At 25.3% G+C, this 24629-nt stretch overlaps 1 protein-coding gene across 2 annotated transcripts in view; it reads left to right on the top strand.

Annotated features, from left to right (window-relative positions):
* Window positions 1–24629, top strand: part of LOC119670829 — a 146531-nt gene that overhangs the window by 94428 nt on the left and 27474 nt on the right. The gene's annotated exons all lie outside the window — the stretch shown is intronic.

Below are 24629 nucleotides of genomic sequence, written 5' to 3'. Positions count from 1 at the left end.
CCAACTCACATTGTGTAAGAAAAACGACTGTAAGCAATGAATAATTACTCCACTATCTAGGTAATATTTTAATCATCTACACGAATCATAAACAGTTCCACAAGACTTTAGAAAGTTTAGGACATCCTTCAAAATTGCAGTGTAATAATTAATTAATTAAATTATTAATTTTTGTACATTAATTGTCACCTCCAAAATATATGTGCCAACGTCGAAATGCTTGATGGACTTACTGTCCATGTAAAGTCTAAGTTTATTGTTGGTACAATTACTGGAAGACTGTAATCGCCACCGTTCACTATTGCAACTAATTCTTTCGCTTCAATCCCCTATTGCATCATTCCAATATGAGCTAACTGCATTAGTACATAATTGATACATACTATTATATGCTATTTTATTAAATTTAAAAGTAAAAAATAAAAATATGCGACTTTTATTACAATTTGGAATGGTTTTTCTGTTGGCTAGTAATTGGCCTATTTCAGTACTACGCTCTTTGCAGTTTCGTTCATCTGATAGACTCCAATCTCAGTGCCGCATATATTACATTGTTAATCACTTTGCCAATCATGTTTTCTACCTATTTGTATATATTTTTCTTGTTGCTGTCGTCTTAAAGAGTATACTCGTAATATACTTTTATGCTCAATAAGTTTTCAGTGCTAATGATTTTTGACCATCAAATTTTTTTTATTTTTTAATCACACTACCATGCATAGCTAATAAAATTCATAATTAAATTCGAATATAAAATTCCTTTATTGAAAGAAAAAAAAAACAAAAATCAATACTCATGTTAATTTCAATTAAAATTTAATTATTATTATTTAATTAATTTTTATTAAAATATCTCAATGAATGGCTACTCACTTCATGTTAAGTACAAAAACATATAAGAAGACGCATGCGGCAATAAAATGAAATCATTACTAACGGATTTACGCCAAAATGTTGCAATATAAGTTTATGAGGCACAACAACTTATTTAATAAAAATGTTTATAGATTTTCCAAATGGGTGTTGAGCAAAAAAGCTACTCCAATCATTAAGTAAAAATTGCAATACAAATTTGCATTGAAATAAAGCTTCAAGCGAATTTTTATCTAAAAGAAGAAAAAGAAGAAGAAGAAGAAGCAACTTAATTGGCGTAAATTAAAAATTTGCTAATAGCAGAGAATTGCCTCAAAATAAAATAAAATAAATCAAAATGAATAAAATGTTTCGCTTGAAGTTCAATGGACTTTTATGCAAGACCAGAAATCACAACAGAATAATTATAAAAATAACCAAAAATAAATTCAAAAAAAAGATACAAATAATAAAATTAATAACATTTACGGTCTATTGAAAGCTGGAAAATTATAGTATTTTTTTTTTAATTGAATAAAAATTGTATGAATTAAATGCGAATACGCTTATTGCGTATCTGCGCAAATAATAAAATCATAGGAAGGTACACATCACTACCGGCTGAGTAAGAAACTGCAGTTATATTTTACCTAAAAGAAATGTATTTATAAATAATTATGCGCTGTGCTTTGTATACGTAAATAATTAAACGCAATTTTTATGCTATATGTACTTTCTTCAAATACAAATAATTATTGTTAATTATAGTTTGCTCTGCTTTAAGTCAAATCGAATCAAATAAATACATATCGTATGAATATATACCGCTACAATACTAAATTAATGGTTTAATTTTATTTGAATTTAATTAATTTGCAATGTCTATGAAAAAAAATTTACGCTAAATATTTCAAATTCGAAAGTCTGCATTACGAGGCAAATTCAAAAAAAAAAATGTAACCATAAATGCCTACCTAAGTTTGTTGCTTAAGTCTTTTATTTTGTGCGCTGCATAAACCCACAAAAAAAAAATGTTTTAAGTTTTCGGTGTGATTTTTTAAGTTTTATTTTTTCTATTATAAAATTTGTTGAAAATTTTTTAAGTGCAACGAAACAGTTACAATTGGTTTATTATTAATTTATAGCTATTATATTTTTCTTTTCTTTTTTTATTTATAAGTTTATAGCATTTTTGAGCGCATTCTTTATAAATTATGCAACATGATTTTTACAGTTTTAACAAATCCTAAAGAATTATAAATATATTCAATAAAAAAAAATTTTTTTAACTTTCTTATGCATAAAACATAGCTGATTAGTGTTATAATAGCAAAGATATTCATTTATATAAATGCAAGTATATATATTGTGAGTGGACACATATTTTGGTAGCAAAGACCTTAGCGGTATTTGACCACATCTCACACATATTACACATATCAGATATTTAGTATTCAAGACACAACAAGTTATAAATTTTTTAATGGAATCATTTAAACCAAGTTTACACACAGAACAGAACTTTAGAACGCGCCCATAAAATTGCCTTATTTGCATATCACTTTTACATCTATTTCTTGTATATTTTATTTTATATACTAAACTTTTATATTTAAAGCACAACCTGAGCTGGAAAATTATTGATGACAAAATAATTTCAGCTTTCAAAATATTGGAATTTATTCGCTTTTATACAGTAAAAAAAAATAAAAAATGATAAATTTAATATCTTTTGGAATTTTCGGTATCTGCCCGTTAGAGTTTTTGTTTATCTGCTTAACTGTGTTAATTTGTTTGAAAAGAATTTTTAATTTTATATTAATAAAGAAAAAAGTACAAAAGTCTATACCATAGATGTAAAGCTTATAAGAAAATTGATTTTTAATTACTAACTTAAATAGGTTGAAATATTTGCTTTTGAGAAACTACAAAAAATTTCTAAATGTATACTCATATATATATTTATAGTAAATATATATGTCTATATTTATACAAATATATATTTATACAAAATGTGTATGTACATAATATATTTATATTAATATACATTTATATAATATATATATATATAAGAGTGATGTATATAAATATAGTTATTAATATTTGCAATAAAATATTTATGGAATATATGTAATATATTTATTATATGACTATATCATCTATTAATAGCGAATATGGCAATAACATCATCTTTACCGTAAATATGAAGTCAGTATTTTCTTATGGTTGCATTGCTACAAATTTATTTTTATATAAATTTCATTCTTACTAACGTAAAACCAATATAATTTTGTATAATATATGTATATAATTTAAAAAAATATACACTATTCTAATTGAAAGTGCCGGTTTTAGCATTACTAATGCATTGAGCAAGATTACTACACATCCCCGTTTGTTACCAAGACCCATATAAAAAACTTGGGCTACCACTATATCTATTGAATGAAGAAAAATATAATGAACTATCCATTTTAATCTAATATACCTTGCAAGTTACTTACTATTTACTATATAATACTATTATATGCTTATATGCTTACTATTTGCATATAATAAAAATAAAATAATTTAATAAACTTTATAGTTTTAGTGGGATTGTAAGTAAACCGACTTTATAAAAAACTATTTCTTGACTATGTTTAGCCACTCTGGGCTGAAATATATATACAATTAAAAATTATTCTTAAAAAATAAAAAAAATTTTTCGAACAGTAGTGAACTACAACAACACAAATTAATTTTATATTATTTTAATTAATTCAGTTTTTGGCTGACCATACAGTTATTTCTAGTATTGCCAAATATTCATCATCGGTGGTCTTGGAAATAGTTTTTGTATTTAATTATTAAATTTATTTCAGTATTAAATTATTAAATATTTTTTGAGTTTATTTTTAAAAAATTAAAAAGAATTAAAAATTGTTTTTAATTATGTACACATTTTTTTCGCAAGTAATAAAAGGTTTCTAAACATAAAACATATTAAAATTGTGTCAATAAAATAATTAATCTGTAAGTATAATTAATATTATTATTATACAAAAATATTTATTATTTAAAAACAGTTTCGTAATTTCAATATGAAATTCTTTACTACAAATATTCCGGTCAAGAGTTTGTTATTAAACCAATTATTATTGCTAATAAAAATAATTTTTTTCACACACATTTAAATAATTTCATTTAAAATTTTGTTTGCAATAATTATATATTTAATTAATTAAATAATTGATAAAACATTTAAACATGCTGTTAACGTTATATTAAAGTTTGCTTTCACTTTAAAATTTCTGTTATATATAATTTTTTATTAGTTTAATATTTTAATCAATTTAATAACAATAATACAATTTATTTTGTATTTATTTATTTCATTATTAAATAAGTTGTATGCATTTCAATATAACTTATTGTCTGAAGCGTATATATTAGATTTGTCATAAACTCAATAAATTATATTATTAAAAAAAAAAATTAAATTAAATATATTTTTTTTAACTTGTTTATTTAGGTTATAAAATTGTTTTTTAAATTTGGTTTTAAATTCCTCATTCCAACCCATTTCACTATAATAATTAAAAAACCACAAAAAACTCTCATGATCGAAATATTAGTTTATTAATTAAATTAGAACTTTTGCATATTTGTGGTTTTTATTTATACTCCAAATTGTATATTAATATTGATATGAAAAATAATTTAAATAAAAACGTGAAATAAAAAAACTTGTAGTTTTAATAATGCAATCAAATAAAAAATTTAAAATAAAAAACTTTATTGTTACATTGATGCTAATGTGTACAGTAGGAAATAGTAATTATGTTCCCACAACAATACTCAATTACGATAAATACTTATAATTATTCTATGATTATAAAGTGAGAATTACAAAAAAAATTATTCATTTAATTAATTTTTTTTTTCTGACCGCGAATTAGAAACTTCAACGAACTGATTGTGCACTTGTCAGTTAAAACTTTCATGTATGAAAATTTACATAAAATACTGCATATGTTTTCACTTAAATCATTTTTATCTGATTCAACTAATTATATTGATTCATCTTATGTTTAATAGCTGAGCTATTTTTAAAAAGTATCTGAAATTAATTAGAATTGTTAAATGACATTGAACAACGTGGGAAATTATTTATATATGGTATATATTAATAGCAGTATTCATATTTTTTAATTTATGTACATAATATACTCGTATAATTGCACAAACTGAATCGTGATACTCGTAACCCTTTAAATAAATATTTATAATTATTTATAAAAAAGTGTTAACAGAAGTGTTTCAAATTCCTTCATACTTAGGTCACTTAAGTATATTATTCATTATTTATTTTTGAATGAATGTATCTATATGTATGTATGGGGGTTTGTATGTAATTCTTAAAAAAGAATTCTTTGTCTATTAAAATACAAATAAAAATTTATAAAAAAATATATTTTTTGTGACCTAAAATTATATAAAAATAAATGAATTAGTGTTTCTATGCATTCACACATTTTTTGATCACAAAATCATATTTCATAACACATATGTAGTATAGCCATATATAGTATATAGATGTATATGTAATATATATCTGATATATTCACATATTCTATATAAAAAGGTTGAGACTCAGGACAAAACTTTACTTATTAAATCAAGTACTTCAAAGTGTTATATTGGTATATACATGGTTTTACTTTGCATTCAAAGGTAAAGAAAACTGACTACAGAAATTGAAATATAGTATTAAGTTATATATATTATAAATAATTATATATATATATATATATATATATAATTATTTTAGTTCTCTGTTTAATCAATAAATAATACATACACACACATATAAGTCCATATTATACATACATTATATTAATTTAATACATAATAATTCATTTTTAATTTTTAAAAATTAAACATTTTAAATTAATGTGCAAAAACATTACCAAAAAATTATTTATTTATTTCACTAACAGTCTATGTGGTTAATTTTGTTAAGTTAAAAATAATAAAAAGCGTTTCAAAGAAAATGTTGTCATGAGCTTAATAATCTATATGCGATCACTTTTAATAAGACTTTAAAGTTATTTTTTTAAATTATATATTTATACCTAGAAAGAAATGAATATGATATTAATATATGTAATTTAGATATGTGTTGCAACTATCCCTTAAATACAGCACAAGATAGATTTATATGATCTATTTCTACATTGATTAACTATGATTTATTATTATTATTATTATTGGCATGCCACATGACATGCTATATGACATGTTACATGGTATGCTACATGGTATGTCACATAGTATGTCATATGGTATGTCACATAGTATGCAACATAGAATGTCAAAGTAATTTCTTGTTCGTGGCATACCGACTTTGTTATTATACACATCATTTTCTAATAGTTATAAATAGTATACTATCTACTACATACGAAATACTATTATCATCATAGTGGTTGCTCTAATGTCTTAGTCGAGTACAGCACTTTTGAATGTGTTCTTAAAGTCTTCATGAACTCAAAAAACTCAAACTTATATATTAATAGATGTACAGCATTTTATCTCCCTTTAAGTAATAACACAGCACAACAGAAAATACCGTATTAGATAGGAATTTCATTTTTTAAAACTAACTCGTAAAATAATATTTTATAATCCATATTTAAAATGTTTTAAAGGAAGAGTTTATTCGTAAAATTAATTTTTTTTTATCATCATAGGATAGATAGCCATGTATCTGTATCTTAGCTTGTAAGACTTGCTTATTGGATCCTAGTTTTGTAATTAAATTTAATAAAAAGAAAATTGCGATACCAAGAAGGTATAATAATTCTTTTCATTAATAGATTTTTAAATAAATTTCAAAAAATATATTAAAAAGCTTTTGGAATCAACGCTCAAGTTCTTTATTGGTTTAATTAACTACTTAGACTTATGTATGTAGGAGTATCATTCATACTAAATTATAGACATGACATTATAGACTACATAAGTGAACATTTCTGTTGATTTGATTTTTTTTTTTTTTAATGATATATTTCTTAAAGACAAAAAACTTTGCTGCTTATTGATGAGCAACATTTAACTCATCTCTATTTCCAGAAATTCTTCAAATCTCAAACTCCTTTCCCAATAAGTTTTCCAATAAGCTTTTTTCTACCAAATTTTGATTATTCTGTGAACCTTAAGTCGAATAAACTCACACATGTCAGTGTAGACAATGCAACCTTAAACATTTGCGGGTACATCAGTGCATCTCTGATAACGCATTTGTGTTGGCAATGTTGGCAACTAACTGCCATCACGCCTGACAGCAACAAATTATGCACATTGGCAACATTCTCTAACGTTCAAATTGCGGTTTCTGCAGTTGTTATTTGCTTTGTTTTGGTTTTGTTGCTTTCTTGGCTGCTTTTTTCCTCGTTGAGTGCGGTTGTCGTTTTTATGCACACACATAGTGCGCATGTGTAGCATATTAATGCTTGCTGCTATTACTAATGTTGCTGCTATTACTAATGTTGCTGCTGTAATGATTTTACGGTTAACATGCACCCATTAAGAAGCAGTGAGGAATATCTACGTAGTTGCAATGCAGGTGGCTTAAACCAAAAAATTCGAAGTTGAACAAAAACTGAAAAAAAACAAAACAAAACTAAAATGATCTTGACTTGACCTAGTTCTGGTGTAAAACAAGATTTCATTGCGTTTTACTGACGTTGTTGCATATTTTTCCAAGCAACTTTTTTTTATCTAAAAATACATTTTTTTTTCTCTTCATATATCGATGCTATGCGATTTGGAAGGACGTTGTTTTGCATGGAATGGAATTTTCAAAACATGCCAGCAATAAAAATAAATAACTTTGTCAATTTTAATTAAATAAGATTTTATTTTCTTAATAACAAATAAGGCAAGATTTCAAATTAAAAATTAAAGAAAAAAATAATTTATAAATATTTTTTGTAGACTCATGCTGTTTTTCTCAACAATATGTGAAGCTACTATGAGAATGCTTTAAAAATAAAGTTTTCATATTTATTTTATAATCGAACCAAATAAGAAGAAGAATAAACTATTCCAGCCAAGCGTTTTATACTCATCTTAACAGCAAATAAAAATTATCTTTTATTAGTTGCGTTTTTTATTAGTCAATACAATTTTCAATCAATACTTGTTTATGCCGCTACTTCATACCCATCCGAATCAAGCCAAATAGAAACGCGGTCAAATCCAAATAACCGCATCCAATGACCGAAATCGCTTGTTAGACGCTGCAAAACAAAATCTTCAGCACTTAGCCGTGATTACATAGTTTGTGGCGGTTGCCTGCCTGCCTGCCTGCCTGCCAGCCACCTTTCTTGGTCGTTTCAAAGAAAAATATTGTATATTGAAGTCGAAACCTGTTACTTAACTCGATCTGTTATTTATGCGTAGATACGGCATTTTTCTGCAATTTTATTGGCCTGACCAGCGGCCAGAAACCGCTGCTTGTGGTATTGTGCGATTCGCGCATATGAGTTTGTGTGTTTGTCTTATTGCAGCATTTTATGTAACTGTTTTGCTAAAAAGTTATGTTTATTAAATTTTTTTCTAGTAATTGTATTCTCAGCCACAGATACACAGATACTCAGATACTCAGCGAGTATCTGAAGTCGACCTCAGATACTCGCTGTTAGCAACTATTCGCTGCCATGATAAGCTATTGGTTTTTATTAGCACCGTTAATTTTGAGACAATCTCTTTACCAGTGTTGAGTTACTATTTATAAAAAAAAAATTCTTTTTTTTACCAAGTTTTATTCTTAGACTATTATATGAGTTTATATTTGTCCACAATAGCTTGAATTGTTGTTGTCTCATTTAATGATGATAAATGGCAATATTTACGCGCAGTTAATTTGCGAATGAAGACTACGCGCTCAGATACAAAAGTTCATATGTGAAGTATTCTTAAGTGCCTAATATCTGTGAATTATTAAGTGTTAAAGTGAAAGATTTAGATAAACAAGATAGCAAGTTGGACAGTTGAATTCAGACCGGAAATGTGTATTTATATAGTTAGTTGGTTAGACAAAAGATATAAACGCAAGAGTTGTTGCCATTTAAAAAATAATTAACAGTTGAATTATGTAATGTATATGTTTTAATTACAAAATTCTTTAGATTATGATGTTATTATGTAGAAGGAATCCAAATTATTCTCACGTTCATTAATTTAAATTGTATACATATTTCGGTATATAGTTTTTACTTTTGAAAAGTCGTTAAGGATTATGAAGTAACGTATTATATAATAGTTTTAGAAGACATACAGTAGTTAAGAGAGTAGATTAAAAAGAATTTTTTTGTAGGCTTAAATTAGACATTTCAAAACATGGGTTCACTGTACAAAAGTGTACTTTGCATATTACGACCTACGCTTAAAGATTTGCCTACCCAAGAAACATAAAAAAGTTTTTGCACATGTTGGGTATGTTCATGCTTGCTTTTGGGTGTGTTTAGTATAAATATTTTTATAGCCAAATAATTAAATGCATATTTTAATAAAAAATTTTGTTAATAGAAGTGTAAGAAACTACATTTCTATTTAAAATGAACGTATAGCAGCACATTAACTAAGTAATATATTAGAAAAAAAAGTAATATCATATCTGTCTTCTTCACACCTGCAATTTACATTCTTCAAAAATTATTTTTTAATATATTTTTGTAAGTCTTGAGTACTTTTTCTCATTTCTTACAACTTTTATTTGTAAAGTTTATATATTGTTATAAACAATATGGGTGCAATATGGACAACGGAATTAAAAACATGACAAATGGATACAGATTTTATTAATATTAATTAATGTTTATTAATTAGTTCTGAGAGAGAGAGAGAGAGAGAAAAAAAGAGAAATCCTGACGATGACTTTCAAGAAGGGTCGAAATATAGAATATATTAACAAAAAAAACGTTTAATTTGAATAAAAAAATTTACCTGTATATAATATACACATAACCTGCATATAAAATACATAAAAAAATATCGTTATATTCAAAGTTTCGGCAAAATCATGCTTAATACTTTAAAATAATAAGATTTAAATATTTAATGAATACAAAAATAAAAAAAAATATATCAAACAAATAATAAAAAACAAAAATTATTAAATAAAAAAAAAACAATAATAAAAAATTAAAATTATATAAAAGTTAGACGGGCTCGAATAGCAAAAGTAAGATAAGAACAAAAATTTAGTTAATTTATTGAAATTTGGCTGACCATCATCAGTGGTCTTAGAATACAAAAATAAAAACAAAATTTATCAAACAAATAATAAAAAACAAAAATAATTAAATAAAAAAAAAACAATAATAAAAATTAAAATTATATAAAAAAATTTAGACAGGCTCGAATAGCAAAGGAAAGATAAGAACAAAAATTTAGTTAATTTATTGAAATTTGGCTGACCAAGTATTCATCATCAGTGGTCTTAGGAAATATTTGAATTTCTTAATTAGTTTAAAGTCCATATATAATTTGTTTGGACTGCAAGTTCTAGGTTTATAGTTTGTAGTTATTTAACTGTAATTAAAATTACAAAAATATAATGAAACAATTTGCATGTTTTAAATTATGAAAAAGCCTATTTAAGTTATAAAAAAAGTATAGAAAAATTAACTTTTAACTAATAGATAACATCTTTTTAAAACTTATATTAAAAATTATATTATACATCATGTCTTCTACTTTAACACTTTACTATAATTTTTGTAAAATATCATTTTATAAAGAAGGTGTTTAAATAACAAATTAGAGAAACTCATAACAAATTACACAAGCAACATGTCCACACCTTTTCACCTAGAATTCTTCTTTTTCCTATAATAATAACTAAAAACCACATATAGAGTTTAATTGAGTTTACTATTATAAAAAAAAAAAAAATAAACAGAAAAAAAATATTAAAAAATTACTACCAAAAACAGCTTTTACAAGTAATGTCATCAGCAGCAGCATCATCAACCAATAAACGGCCAAAGCAAGCCAAGTAGGTCAAAACGTTAATATTTTAGACTGACAAGCAAATAAACTCAGAGATACTCATAGCAAAAATTAGTAAGAAAATATTGTTTGAAAAATAGAATATCTAAAGATACAAATATAAATATTTGTTGATGAAACGTGAGTGACAGACGAACAGAACGATTAACTGACAAAGAGACGGACAGAGAAACAGTGTATAACAGAAGCAAAAATGTATCAAAATAAATGATCTATCGCTTCTATCAAATGAGGAAAGATAAATGTTGTCATAAAAATAATCGTAATAATTGAAGAAATGCGAGAGGAGGTGTGGAAATAAGTATGAAGAATGATAGATAGATTGAGTTAAATTGCAAAGCAGTCGGTGAGATTTTTATTTGGTATTATATGAGATTAATTGATATTGTGTTTGGAACTAAATGAGCTATTAACTGCATACTAATAATGTGATTATAATCTATTTAGTGATTATAACCATAAAATTTATTAAAACAAAGTAGAAAAGAAATGTATTTCTCTTAATATTTCAAGGTATATATATTTAGCAGTCTTAAAGTTGTTCGTTTTATTGATGGAAGGGAATGGCACGTTATATTACCATCAAAGAGATATAAAACTGATAACTGATTCCATAATTTAAACAATAAAAAAATGTTAGTATAAGAGAAATAAATCACATTTTCAATATTAATTTAGATTTAGAAAATTCTTACCTGGTATATACCGTATCTAACATCAAAAAGACATAAATGCAAGAACAGATGCCATTGTTCAAGAAATAAAAAACATTAAAAGAGCAAGAAAGGAGTCAATTTCTGAAAATAATCTCAAAACTGAAAAGACCAAATACCATTTAGTTATAAAAACCTTCCATGCTGTATCTTCTTTCTATTGCGTTCCCAGGGGCACATTGGGCCACGAAATGTTGTATAAGAGTTATAAACATTAAATAATATTCAAAAGTTTTAAAGCCCTTCAAATATTAATATTTTCATTTTTACGTATTTAGTGTTTAAAACTATATCCACGTCTCTTTCCGTTTACAGTTCACATTTTTTGTATTTGTCTTTCCTTAATTTTATTTCGGGAGTTCTAATTTCTCTTTCTATTTTGTTATCATTTTTAATTATATTTATATATGCAATATATTATATTTGAGCTCTTATTTCATATTTTTAGTACGGCCTAGTTATTAAGACTTACTTCTTCTTTTCCATATATTCTTGTTATCCTTTTTATTACTCCAGATTTTCTTCGAAAAAGTTATTCCTTTTAAGTTTCTGTTCTTCTTTTAATACAAAAATTTTGTGAGCTACTGTCAAAAAAATATTTTATAGTATATTCCTCCACCTTCGCCCCTTCTTAACAGAATCCTGGCTACGCTACTGAATGAGATAATAAGTATTAGTGAAATGCATGAAAATAAAAAACAATAAAATGAGATTATATGTTAAAATGCATAGTATAAAAATTCAAGTATATGATATTAAGTTGTTGTTGTCGTTTTCTTATTGTAACGTTTCGCCAAAACTTCGTCCTACTTGCCGTTTGAATTGTTAGCTACAAAATGTAAGCTGTATAATTTACTATCTTCTGATTGATAACCTTACCTTATATTGGCTAATTATTCACACTTTTCCAATGTCATAAATGTCATTGCCATTACCATCGTCATGGTCATCTCCAAACTCATCGTCACATTCCTCGTCATCCTTAATGGTGATGTTATTTCTGTTTATTATTTTGATGTTCTGCTTGTACATCAACATTATTTTCTAAATATTAAAATTTTGGGAACGGATTTTATTATTTCTAAATTATTTATTATTACTAAATTATATATTATTTCTAAATTATTTATTACTTCTTTTTATTTTCAATTTAATAATAAATAAAAAATCATATAAAAATGGAAATAAAATTTATCTCATCCAGTATGAGACTTGAGTCGGTAATTTGAGTTTATGACACTTAACCTTTAATCTACACTATTATTGCCTTTCTTCAACTATCGTAAATTTGTACATTAATTTTAAGTAAAAATTATATTAAATTGAATATAACAACTTAATAGCAAAAATTATTTTATTTTAGTTTTATGTCTTTAAAATATAAAAACAACTGCAAGTATGTCCATTTTGGAATGAGGACAATTTTAATATCTGACTTACTTACTTAAGCAATTGTTATTGAAGATTTTTTTAATTGTTTCTTCTTTATTACTTTACTTATTTCTTTTTGTATATAACTTAATATATATTTTTTATGTGACCAGATCTGATCTTCAACCAAATTATTATTATTAGATATGTTAATATGGTAACCCTATATAAGTTTAAACTTTTTAAGTTTTTAATGAGCAAGTTTTACTTAAGATATATAAATGGATAGATTTTTAATAATTAACCTAGCTTTGTTTATGTATCACAAAAAAACAAATTCTATATTTAATTTTCAGCAAAATTGAATGTAAATAAAAATCCTCAGGGTTTAAGTACAATTTGAGCGTTTATAAAGTAGTTAATATATTGCAATTATCTATTTTTATTTTCTAATACAAGTTCACTACTTATTATTTTTTGCTAATTTTCCACTTAAAACCTTTCGAACCAAGTCCAAAACTATAAACTTTTTATATGCAAAATTGCAAAAGTAAAAAAAAATCTTTTTTTCTTTACCTGTTGGGGTAAAAATATTTAAAGCATATCTAAAAAAATAGGTCAGAATTGTACACTTGCACTTTTTTAATGCTAATAGCAAAACAAAGACTTGAAAATGTACTGCAAAGCTTTCATTTATGTTATGCATATATTATTTTTTATTGTTTTTTTTTTTAAGTGTTGTAAAAATTTCATTGCCTACAGGTTCAGAGGTAGCAGATAACCTAATGTCGGCGCTTAGACTAATTGCAACTAAATAAATTGTGTACGCGCTTAAGTTTATATATAGCCCGCGCGGCAAAATTCAAAATCAGTTCTTAGACGGTTTTCTTTTCCTTTTAAAGAAGTCATTGCAAAAGCGAACTAGATTTCCTTTATAATTTTTTTTTTATTTTTTTTTTTTTGTTGACTGTCTTTCTCTTCAGCAAAAGTCTCTGTAGAATGTAATCAGTGCATGACGCTGCCACACTGCATGAAGTACGAAATTGTCTAAAATTGTGAATCAAGAAGCGACTGAGTAAATACTAACAACTAACAACACTGGCGAATAAGTAGTGCTTTGTGCAGGTGTTTGTGTATTGTGTAAATAAATTTAGATTTTGTTTTTTTTTTTTTTCATTTTAATTTTGCACTTCAAACCATTTCTGAGTCATTTTAGTTCTTGCATTAATAAATTTATTCTTGGTAAATTTTTCATTTATTATTACTTTTTTTCAATTTATTTTTACAATGTTTAATGACTCAATAAAAATCAAATTGCTTAGCAGAAATTAAATTTTTCATCTCTCTGACAGAAACAGTTTAAGGTCTTAACGATTCGCTGCACTTTTCTTTATGGCAACGTAGCATATAAATTAGTTCTGCTCAGCTTTCGTTACAGTAATGTAAAGTGTGCTATTTTGTCGTTTTATGCCACCCAACTTGGCACTACTCTTCTTCTTCTTACTTTTCTTCTTCTTCTTCTTCGTCTTCTTGTTATGCTGCTGTTGCCAGAGATGTCATCATTAAGCTTTTTGTCGTTGACTCTGAATATTTGTAATGCAAAATGTCATAATAGAAAGTGACTCTATTGCATTAAAGTGGCACTTTGTTATTGTTATTGTTATTGTTAGTTGAGTTATTCACCATACTTAAGTCACGCTGTGTTTCGATTCAGTCAAGGTTAAAAAGTGCATTTAACATTTTGAAAAATATTTTTGCTTTTGACAAAAAATTTGTCAGTTAAAATGCATTAAAACTATTTCAATTAGAAAATTTCTTTTTAACATTAAATGTGAAAATATTTTGTCGTGTCTGTAATTACAAAAAGAAAGTGCATCATATTTAAATAACACTATGTTTTAACAATATAATTGATATTCATGCAGCATTTTAAATTGGCTTTGACAATTAAATTATTTATGTTTTCCAACACTTGTTTAAATTAAATTATTTATATTGTTTAATGAATGATTGAAAGCATAAACGAGTAAAAATTGTAGTAATACTAATAAAAAAAGAAAAGTGAACAAAGTGTTTGGTATGTTAATTGCACATTTCTTTTTATATTAAAGTCAATTATTAATAACCGGAAGACAATATGTGAAATAGAATATGTGTTACTCAGACAGGATGATCGTATGAAAAGATTGATAAATTCAAAAAATGAACATAGTATTAAAATAGTATGTTTCTCATATTATAATTGATAATATTAAGCTTAAAACTATTATACTCTATTATTGATAATTGTTTTCTTAGGAGATATTAGAAAAAAAATAAATATACAGTGTATTTCTATGGACCCCTGGGTTCGTATTGTTCTTTATTATGTTTTTTCATTGAAAAAATGTGATTCATCAATTTTCAAGCCAATTTTTTCTTATCTATTACAATACCATGTTGTGTTATTTTTCACAAAGCTTTTATTTATACATAATATAAATAACAATTCAATAAATAAATATTTTAAATTAATTTAAAAAAACTAGTCACAATAAAAATATTGTTTTGGGAATTAAGAAAAAATAGAAGCTAACTATTTTGTCTTTATCCAATAACCAAATTTTTCTTTTTACTAAAAGTAAAAAATATTAAAAATTATGCTCACTAGTAATTAAAATAACATTAATGGTTTACAAGATCAATAGTAAAAAAAGAAAGAAGGTAAAAGGCTTACTGCTTCACTCGAGTACTTCACCCAACTTCTTTCAACTCTTAAGTAAGCTGCCGAAAGTAAGATTAGCTGCTTAAAGTAAAATTAGCTACCAACAACAGTCCTCGCTGAAAACTATTGTAGTTATAGCATGCAATTCAAGGATTATATCGGTCCTATATACTTTTAATGTTTCATAAATTTAAAAAGTAATTTTTTTATCAAAGATGAAAAAAATCAAACAAAAATTAAAATAAAAATGATGAACTCCTGATAAAAAAATCCTTAATCGTTTGTATTTAATAAATTATTTTTATATTTAAATCACAAAACCCTTCATTTATGATTTCAATACAAAAAAATATTATAATATTATTAATACTCTCAAAAAGTATTACCAATTAATTTTTTCCTACAAAATAACTCCACTACTCTGTTTTCATATTCTTTTTAAAGGTGTGTTTACACTAGGCGTATTAATGATCTTGAGTAATGAGCTCGGTAATCAAATAATATGGTAATACTGTACAGTGTTAACAACAAAATACATGTTCTCGAAATGTTTTGTTTTTGTGTTGCATTGCTACTATGTTGGAAAAGTCGTCACGCGAGATCATGAATACTCCTACATAATACTAGTGCACCAAAAATCTTCAATAATAGAAATTTATAGTAACGAAATTAATGGAATTTAAATTTATTTATCATTTTTCTTGCTTTCAGTAAGACAACTCTTTATTTCTACTTTGTTAATAAACTGTAATAACATTAACTTCTTTGAGTAACTAATATGAAGTGTTACATTTGAGCTAATAGTTTCTCTACTTATCAATAATAAGTAATAACAATATACCAGATATTAAAATTGTTTTTATTATCAAGATTATATAATAATAATAATTTTAATATATTATATCGATTATAATAATTCAATAATTTTGTTGAAGGACACTTTACACAAATAAATATTTGCATCTCACTAACTACAATATGTTTACACTATTGCAATTAACGATACTATAAAAAGCATTATTCGATCAAATTTTATATTCAATTAAGTTTTGACAAAAAATCTAATAATACAATATGAACTATTATTTTCAATAGAGCGGTTTTTATCAAACAGTAGAGAAATTGCAACAACAAATATTTTTTTATTGTTTTTAATCATTTAAATTTTTGGCTGACCACATCTCTGTTTCGAGTATTGCCAAATACCCATCTTCAATGATCTTGGAATTATTTCTTATATTCAATTATACGTTAATAAATTGTTAAGACTGCAAATACTAAATTTGATAGAAAATACACACCAAAAATTTCCTATTAAGATTTAATAATTGTAACTGTAAGCTTCCTGTGGTACCACAACGCTCTATTATATGAGCTCAAGTGGCCTTTCTTGGTGCACTTGGCCGTTACTCCATCCTAACCTAACCTAACTGTAAGCGTAGTATAAGAAATATTAAAATTAATAACTGTTTGATGATTAAAAAGTTTTATTTATATATAGGAGATACTAAAAAAATTCTTAAAAAATTAACAAATAAATATCATATTCCAATTTCTTTTGTAGTTCTCTCTAATCTTAACCAAATGTAACCTTGAAGACTGCACAAGTTACACTTTCTATATTTCTTTAGTTATAAAGTGTTTGATGAATAAAGAATTATGTTCAATTATATATGATTCTACAAAAATTCTTAAACTGCAATCAAACTAACTAATCTTCTATACTGCACTCTAAAAAACTGTTAATGACACTGAAATACTTCCTTTCTTAATTTACACTTTATATGGTTTATCTTATAGATCCAATAAACCCGATTTCTTTAAAAATCTCTCATTACATACATAAAAAATACTTCCTTTCTTAAGTTACACTTTATGTAGTTTATCTTATAGATACAGCAAACCCGATTTCCTTAATAATCTCTCATAACATACATAAGAAATACTTCCGTTCTTAAGCTACACTTTATATAGTTTTCCTTATAGATCCAACAAACCCGATTTCCTTAAAAATCTCTCATAACAAACTCGAAAAATTAAAAAAATTATTATTATTTTATACAAGTTTTACAATTTACGGAAATGAAATATATTGAAACTCAATATACCGATTCATATTGTTCACAACCATTGAACTGTGAACAGACTAAATCGGTTGATAAGTCAATTAACCCTTCATCTCTTAATCCAATAAACTTACAAAACATTAATATAACAAATTGACTTAACACGCTTAAGCAACTCAACCGTTAGTTCCACCTTCATCCATATCTCCTAACTGCAACAACCACCAACAACAACAACAAAAACAACAGCAATAGAAAAAAACAACCATTTGATACGCATATTAACAATTAAAAAATAACAAATGCAACAAAGTGGAACACACTCAACGCGTATCCAAGATACAAGTACACTCAAATGATTTATATGTGGGAAGATGGTTCCTTCTGACTGAACATACTGAAAACGTGTGTGGCGGTACTGAAATCGACACTTCTTTTGTAAATACATTATGAAAAAATAAAAAAAAAAATTTTTTAAAAATTTATATAAAAACTATATTATGTTGAAATTTAATAAAAATAGCAGATTAGTTCGAGCTAATTTAAATTCATCAACTACGAAAAAGTTTTTTCTACTTTTCTTACCATATATATTCACATATATTTTTTTTTTTTCTTTAACAGAAATAGTATATAATTTTTGGTAATTTTGTTGGTATTAAAGAGGAAAGCATAACAAAAGTAACTCCCACGCTACGCAGTCACAGTGGCTCTATAATTTTCTAGTTTAGTCAAGAGCAGTTGAAGAAGTTAAGTTACGAGTACCTTTAAACAAATGAAAGCAAAAGAAATCATTCTAAATGGCAGAGAAATAGTGAAAAGTATCTTCAACTTATTGTACTCGAAGTACTTGAGATGGGCAATGAATTTTTTTTGTTTTTTTTCAACCAGTCACAAATTATTATATTACTTTACTCATATAATTAAATGTAAATAGAGTTATACACATTTTGCTCACACACATCATAGTGCGGGGATAGTGAAAGTGATCTTACCCAAATTCATGCAATAAACATAATTTTACTATATATTTATATATAGGTATATATTTTACTTTTATTTTCTTCTTGTGGAGTATGACGAATCAAAAATTGAAGTTCTTTTATTTTATTATATTTTTTTTCGATTTTTTTCTATTATATATCAAATTATAAATTCATAAAATAAATGCTGATGTGGGTGCTTTATGCTCAAATCGAAAATGAAAGCCATGTTTATTGTATAAATTTCTTCGGGCTTTTATTTTATCTATGAAGTACACTTGCGTTACTGACAACAGAAAGAAATTACAAAAAAAAAAATACTTTTTATACTTAAAAGTATAGCAAATTGAAAACATGTGTTTTGTTATGCTTTCATTAACAATCACATCAAATTTGACAAAGTGTTTAATTTATTTTACTTCATGGTTAATGGAAGCAAATTTCAAATTAAAAATATTTGTTGAGTTTTTAATGATTTTTGATTTTAATTGTACATCAATTATTGGGTATGTTTAACCAAATAATTTTTTCTTAAGTAACAACAATTGGAGGTGTGGTAATTGCAATTCACAGTACAAATTAGATTTAAAATTAAAGTAACTAAATAAATTAATAACTCTTTAGCAACATTGATATGTTTGTAAAATAAGTTAATTAGTAAAATACTCTACTTTAACTATATAGCTATTGAAATTAAGCTAGAGTTAACAAGAATCTTAAATGAAAATTACACTAAAAGTGTCTTAAAAGAGCATCTCCATTGAAAAAATTACCACAGACTTAGCAATCGAAAACGCCATAAGTTTTGTCAATCAAACAATCGTTGAAATATAATTGTCTTTGAATAAAACAAAGACGATGGTAATATGGTATTAAAATTATTAGATTATTTTTATAGGATCCATTAGGGCTAAACATTAACGACATTAATTCCATTCCATTCAACATTAATTCCACAAAAACAGACTATTTAGACTAATGTTTTAATTGTTTAAAATTAATATTCAATTTCATTTTATTAGTTGTACGATATATAATAAGTTCTCATGATATTTATATAGGATTAATTTTACTAAACACGTTCTTTTATATATATATCAATAAAATCATGATAAATTTCGCAACAAAGTAACAATAACACAAAATAAAATTGTTCATTTATTACAAATGCTGTTAAAAAAATATATTAATTAGATCTTATTGACATTAGTTGTTCATTTATAACTCAAAAGGCGAGCTTTGCTATATATGTCTAAGTAAGGTAAACATTAAACTATCATAATTCAATTAAATATCACTTTAGTGTCAAATCAACACTTAAGTATGCATTGTAAAATTGGTTTTAATAGTAAACAACACGGCTAATAGTATTTACTAGTATAGTTAATGTTATAATTTCAAAGAGAATTTAAATATTTTTTAACTCAATGTACCAACTATATATCATCATATAATTTTCAAGCATTCTATAGTAAAATGATTTATAATTACAATCAACAAAAATCAATTAATAAATCTTCTTATAGCTATAAATTTAGTAAAACAAATTATTGAACATTGAACTATTTTTATGTCATTCCTACCATTTTTACTTCAAACTACTATCCGTACTCCACTAATATTCTGAATTATAAATGTCTCTCTTAAAAGCTGGACATTGCTGATCTTTTACTTTCAATCAATTCCATAGTACCATAAAAGCAAACAAACTTTATGGCTCGTACATAAAATTCGATATATCAGAACATATTTATGTTGTAAAGGAAAAAAAGTATTTTACACTTATTCTACTTTGAGTTTATCGCTCATCGGCAACTTGGCTAAATGACTGCATAACTGCACATTTAATAGTTTTCATTGTAAGACACTTAAAACCATTAAAGCAAACTTGCAAAATTCCATGAAAGCTTAACTAGAAATATTAGTGAATATTTCTCAATGAAATAAACTCGAACAATTTTAAATTTCAGCATAGTAAAGTGAATGTACATACTCGAATGTGTTCTATAATTGCTTAGATACGGTCAAGTCATTCACTTCAATTGACACTTTAATGTAAGACCCAACAAAATGACTGCTCAAATGTAGAATAACATTATTTTAGTAATCATAAAATCGTCAATTTCACATTTATAATTTTTTTTTTACAACAAATTTAAATACATTTAGTACTTAAATACAGAGGATTTAGAACTATATACAAAAATTCTTTAATAATTATAGCACAATTCAGCATGCTTCTCTTATAATTATTTTAAGTCCTAGTAGATATAAGATGTTCTATCAATTAACTCATTTTAACATTTAACTTGTTAATTGTATAATAACTAGATACACTTCTCTTAGTAATATTATATATCCACTGCTGAAAATAACTTAAGCTACTTATGTTAATGAAATTATGATTTGGTCGTTCCCATTGACATAAGCTGATTTATGCATGTCAAATAACGTGTTAGTTTACATTTTATATATTATTATGTTGAGACTTTACCGAGTTAGTGCATCTGAACACTTTTACTCTTTGATGGCTGGGGGGTTTTCGCAGAATTCCACCAATCTCACTGACTGATTTGTAAATTCCTCATAAGCTTCATAATTATTCAATGACTAATCTAAGATAAAATATATGATAAATATAACAAATTTTCGCAAATTTTCTTGCGGTTGCATTCAACATTTTTCGAGTTAAATTAGTTGATTTATTTATAATTTGCTCATTTATAGGAATGAGTTTCTACTTGCCTAAATAAGACAAGTAGAAACATGATATTAAATAGAAAAAGTATTTAAGATAATTGATCTGCATATATATGCAAGAATTGATTAACACAAACAGGAAATGTAAGGCCGAGACATTACAAAGCAAATTGCACACATATCCTTATTACGCATTAGGCTAAAAAATAATTTAACAAACAAATATATTTCTATGTAATCTATATAATAACACGTAAAATATCACTAGTATCTTTTACTAAATGACTAGTTATGAAGTCTCTAATTAACTAAGAGACTATAACATTCAAGAACACCTAAGCTATAAGTCATCTATAATGAAAACTTTTTTGAAATTTTATTGAAAGTCTTAGTCGTCTGTCAACGTAGTTCTAATATTTTATGTTACACTGTTCGTTAATTGAATTAAAATAATGTGTAAACACTTATTCAATTATTTATTTTTAGAGATCCGTTAATTGCCTGGTGTAAATATAATATTATTGCATTTATTTTTTTACTGGTGTAAATGATGTGCACTGAAACAAAAAATGCAATTGTAAACGATCACATATAGTATTGTAAATGGTATATATATTGTAGTTACTGATTATACAATCAATAATTTCATAACGGTTTCTTTTTCATATGTGTTTGCAACGACAGAGCACGCAACAAGCGATACATGGTCAATTGCCTTAGAATGTTGCAGCAAGTTTGTCCGGTGTTGTGCAAGAAGTAGAAATGTTGCTAGCGCTTAGCAAAAATTTTAATTTTTAATTGAATTTCTGAAGCTGTTTAAACTACTGATTTGATAAATAATTTTTTATTTTTTTTTTTTAATTCAATTATTTATTATTTTATTTGAATTCTTATTGTGGAATGTTTTATGTAAGAACTTATATGCACAGCCCTCGAAAGAATGCAGCTAACCTTCTAAACTGAATCACTTGTCAGTTGTACTTGAATTATAAATCAAATAAACTAATTTATTTTGTTAATCGTTAATAAAATTCAGTATCTTTTATTAATGAGATTGTAATGAAATTTAATAATTTGTACTTTGCTAAAGAATGCCAGAGAAGAAATAATGGCAGAGACGAAATATTTACATATCTCTAAATCAATTCCATTCATTTATCGACCATAACAGCAGGGATTACAACTAAGTTACAATTAAATTAATTATGTTCAAAATTTAAGTATATATATTTTATTAAAATAAAAACAGAGATATAGACAATAGTGAGATAACATAAGTACAAAAAAATATATTGTACAAAAGGTGTTTTTTTTGTTAAAGATTGTGCAATAAAACAGCAAGTCTCTTGCTAAAGTCTCTAAAATAAAACGTGAAATAACACCGTTTGTCTCTTGTGCAAAGCACTAATTAAAAAGTCTTTAATCAACTAAATGGCTACCTAAATTAAAGGAATTAATGGTGATTAACAGTAAATAGTCGTTAGAGATGTTTTCGAAATGTCCCGTCATCTTTTAGAGCTATATTTAAACAATTATTATATCAAACTATACTTTATAATTTGTTGCAAACTCTTTTTTGTTGAATTATTTTTGAAAATAATGTTAGTATATACTGTAGTAAGTACCGATGGTAATAAATGTATATATATACATACATTATATACATACATTTAATGAATTACTGTAATAAATAAGTATACATTTTAATTAGGTTACATATCTATATATATATATATATGTGCGCCAATATAAATAGGTCGTATATCCGATTTTATGATTGTGTTTTTGGAATAATATTCAAGATACTTAAGCAAATTGAAGTGTGTCTTTATTTCATAAAGTTTTATATGACTACAAGTTTGTTTATTAAATTATTTTAATTTTCCCTCTTAATTAGTAATCCCTGCAAAATAACTGTATTGTCTTTAAAAATGTCTTTATATCAATAACCTTAGTTCTCTGATATATAAAAATAAAAATCGTCCAACTGTATTTTGCAATATCTTACATCAACTACATAATTATCATATTGTTCGGTATTGTTGTTGTCTAATTAACTTAAACCACATGTATTGTTTTGAATTAAAAAGTAAATATTGGTTGCAACATACTGAAGAAGTAACTTGAATGACAATTTTCTGTCTGCATCCAATTTGCTTTGGAATTGCATTGGCAAATTATGTTGCAAGCTCAGACCCTATATAACCAAAGCCAATGGGAGTAACGTCACCGACGGCATGTCAACCGCATAGTTAAGTAGTTATATAAATGCTGATTTCCTACAACTATTCAAGTGTATTAAGTAATTTATGAGAAAATCACATAAAGATAAAATATAATTTTGTTTGAAACTAATATACGAACACATATATTTTCAAATAGTCGTCTGTTTAGCTTGCAAACGAAAGCCGCAACTACAGATAAATGATACTTTCTACCCTAAAAGATATATATAAGAAAAATAAAACATATCCATATTGAGTTAATTTGATTATTGAGGATATTTAAAATGTTAACAATCTCTGCAGTTAATAAAATATGACTAATATTAATAAAAATATAATTTAAAAGATATTTACACGCATATTACACAACATTTACACGCAACACCCAACATTCGACACCCAAACGCATTTTTTTGATACCCAAAGACCGCAGAGAAGTTGTGGAGTTGCTTAAGACGATATACAAAAATTAAAACCAAAAGAAATTGAGCTCATTGGAAGGCAAAAACAATTTAAACTAATCCACTTTTAATTATGTGTATTACACCTCATATAGGCCACAAAAAGCAGTGAGACAGATATTCAGGCATATCACCAATGCTCATAAATATCTTGAAATTGTCATTTTTCAAATGAGGAAGCATTTTTATGCAATGGAGCTCCATTGAAAACGCAGGAAAATAAAAGTAAAATTAAAAATAATTTTTAAAAAATGATTAGATTTCTTAACCTGAAATTATGTGTTACCACATACGAGTAGATGAACATAGTACAGTTAAATTTTGTTATTTAATAGTTAATTTGTGTTATAATTTTTTTTAATGATTATTTAATAATATCATCGTTGGTAGAGAGGTTTCGAAAACTATTGAACTTCAACAACAAAAATTATTTTTATATTATTTTTAATTAATTGAAAATCATTTTGGTATTACAGTTTGAGTGGATCTATT

This window comes from Teleopsis dalmanni, chromosome 1 (genome assembly GCF_002237135.1).
Source record: "Teleopsis dalmanni isolate 2A chromosome 1, ASM223713v2, whole genome shotgun sequence".
NCBI lineage: Eukaryota > Metazoa > Arthropoda > Insecta > Diptera > Diopsidae > Teleopsis > Teleopsis dalmanni.
Note: the sequence above shows the minus strand (reverse complement) of the source record. Positions and strands in the feature narration are given on the sequence as shown.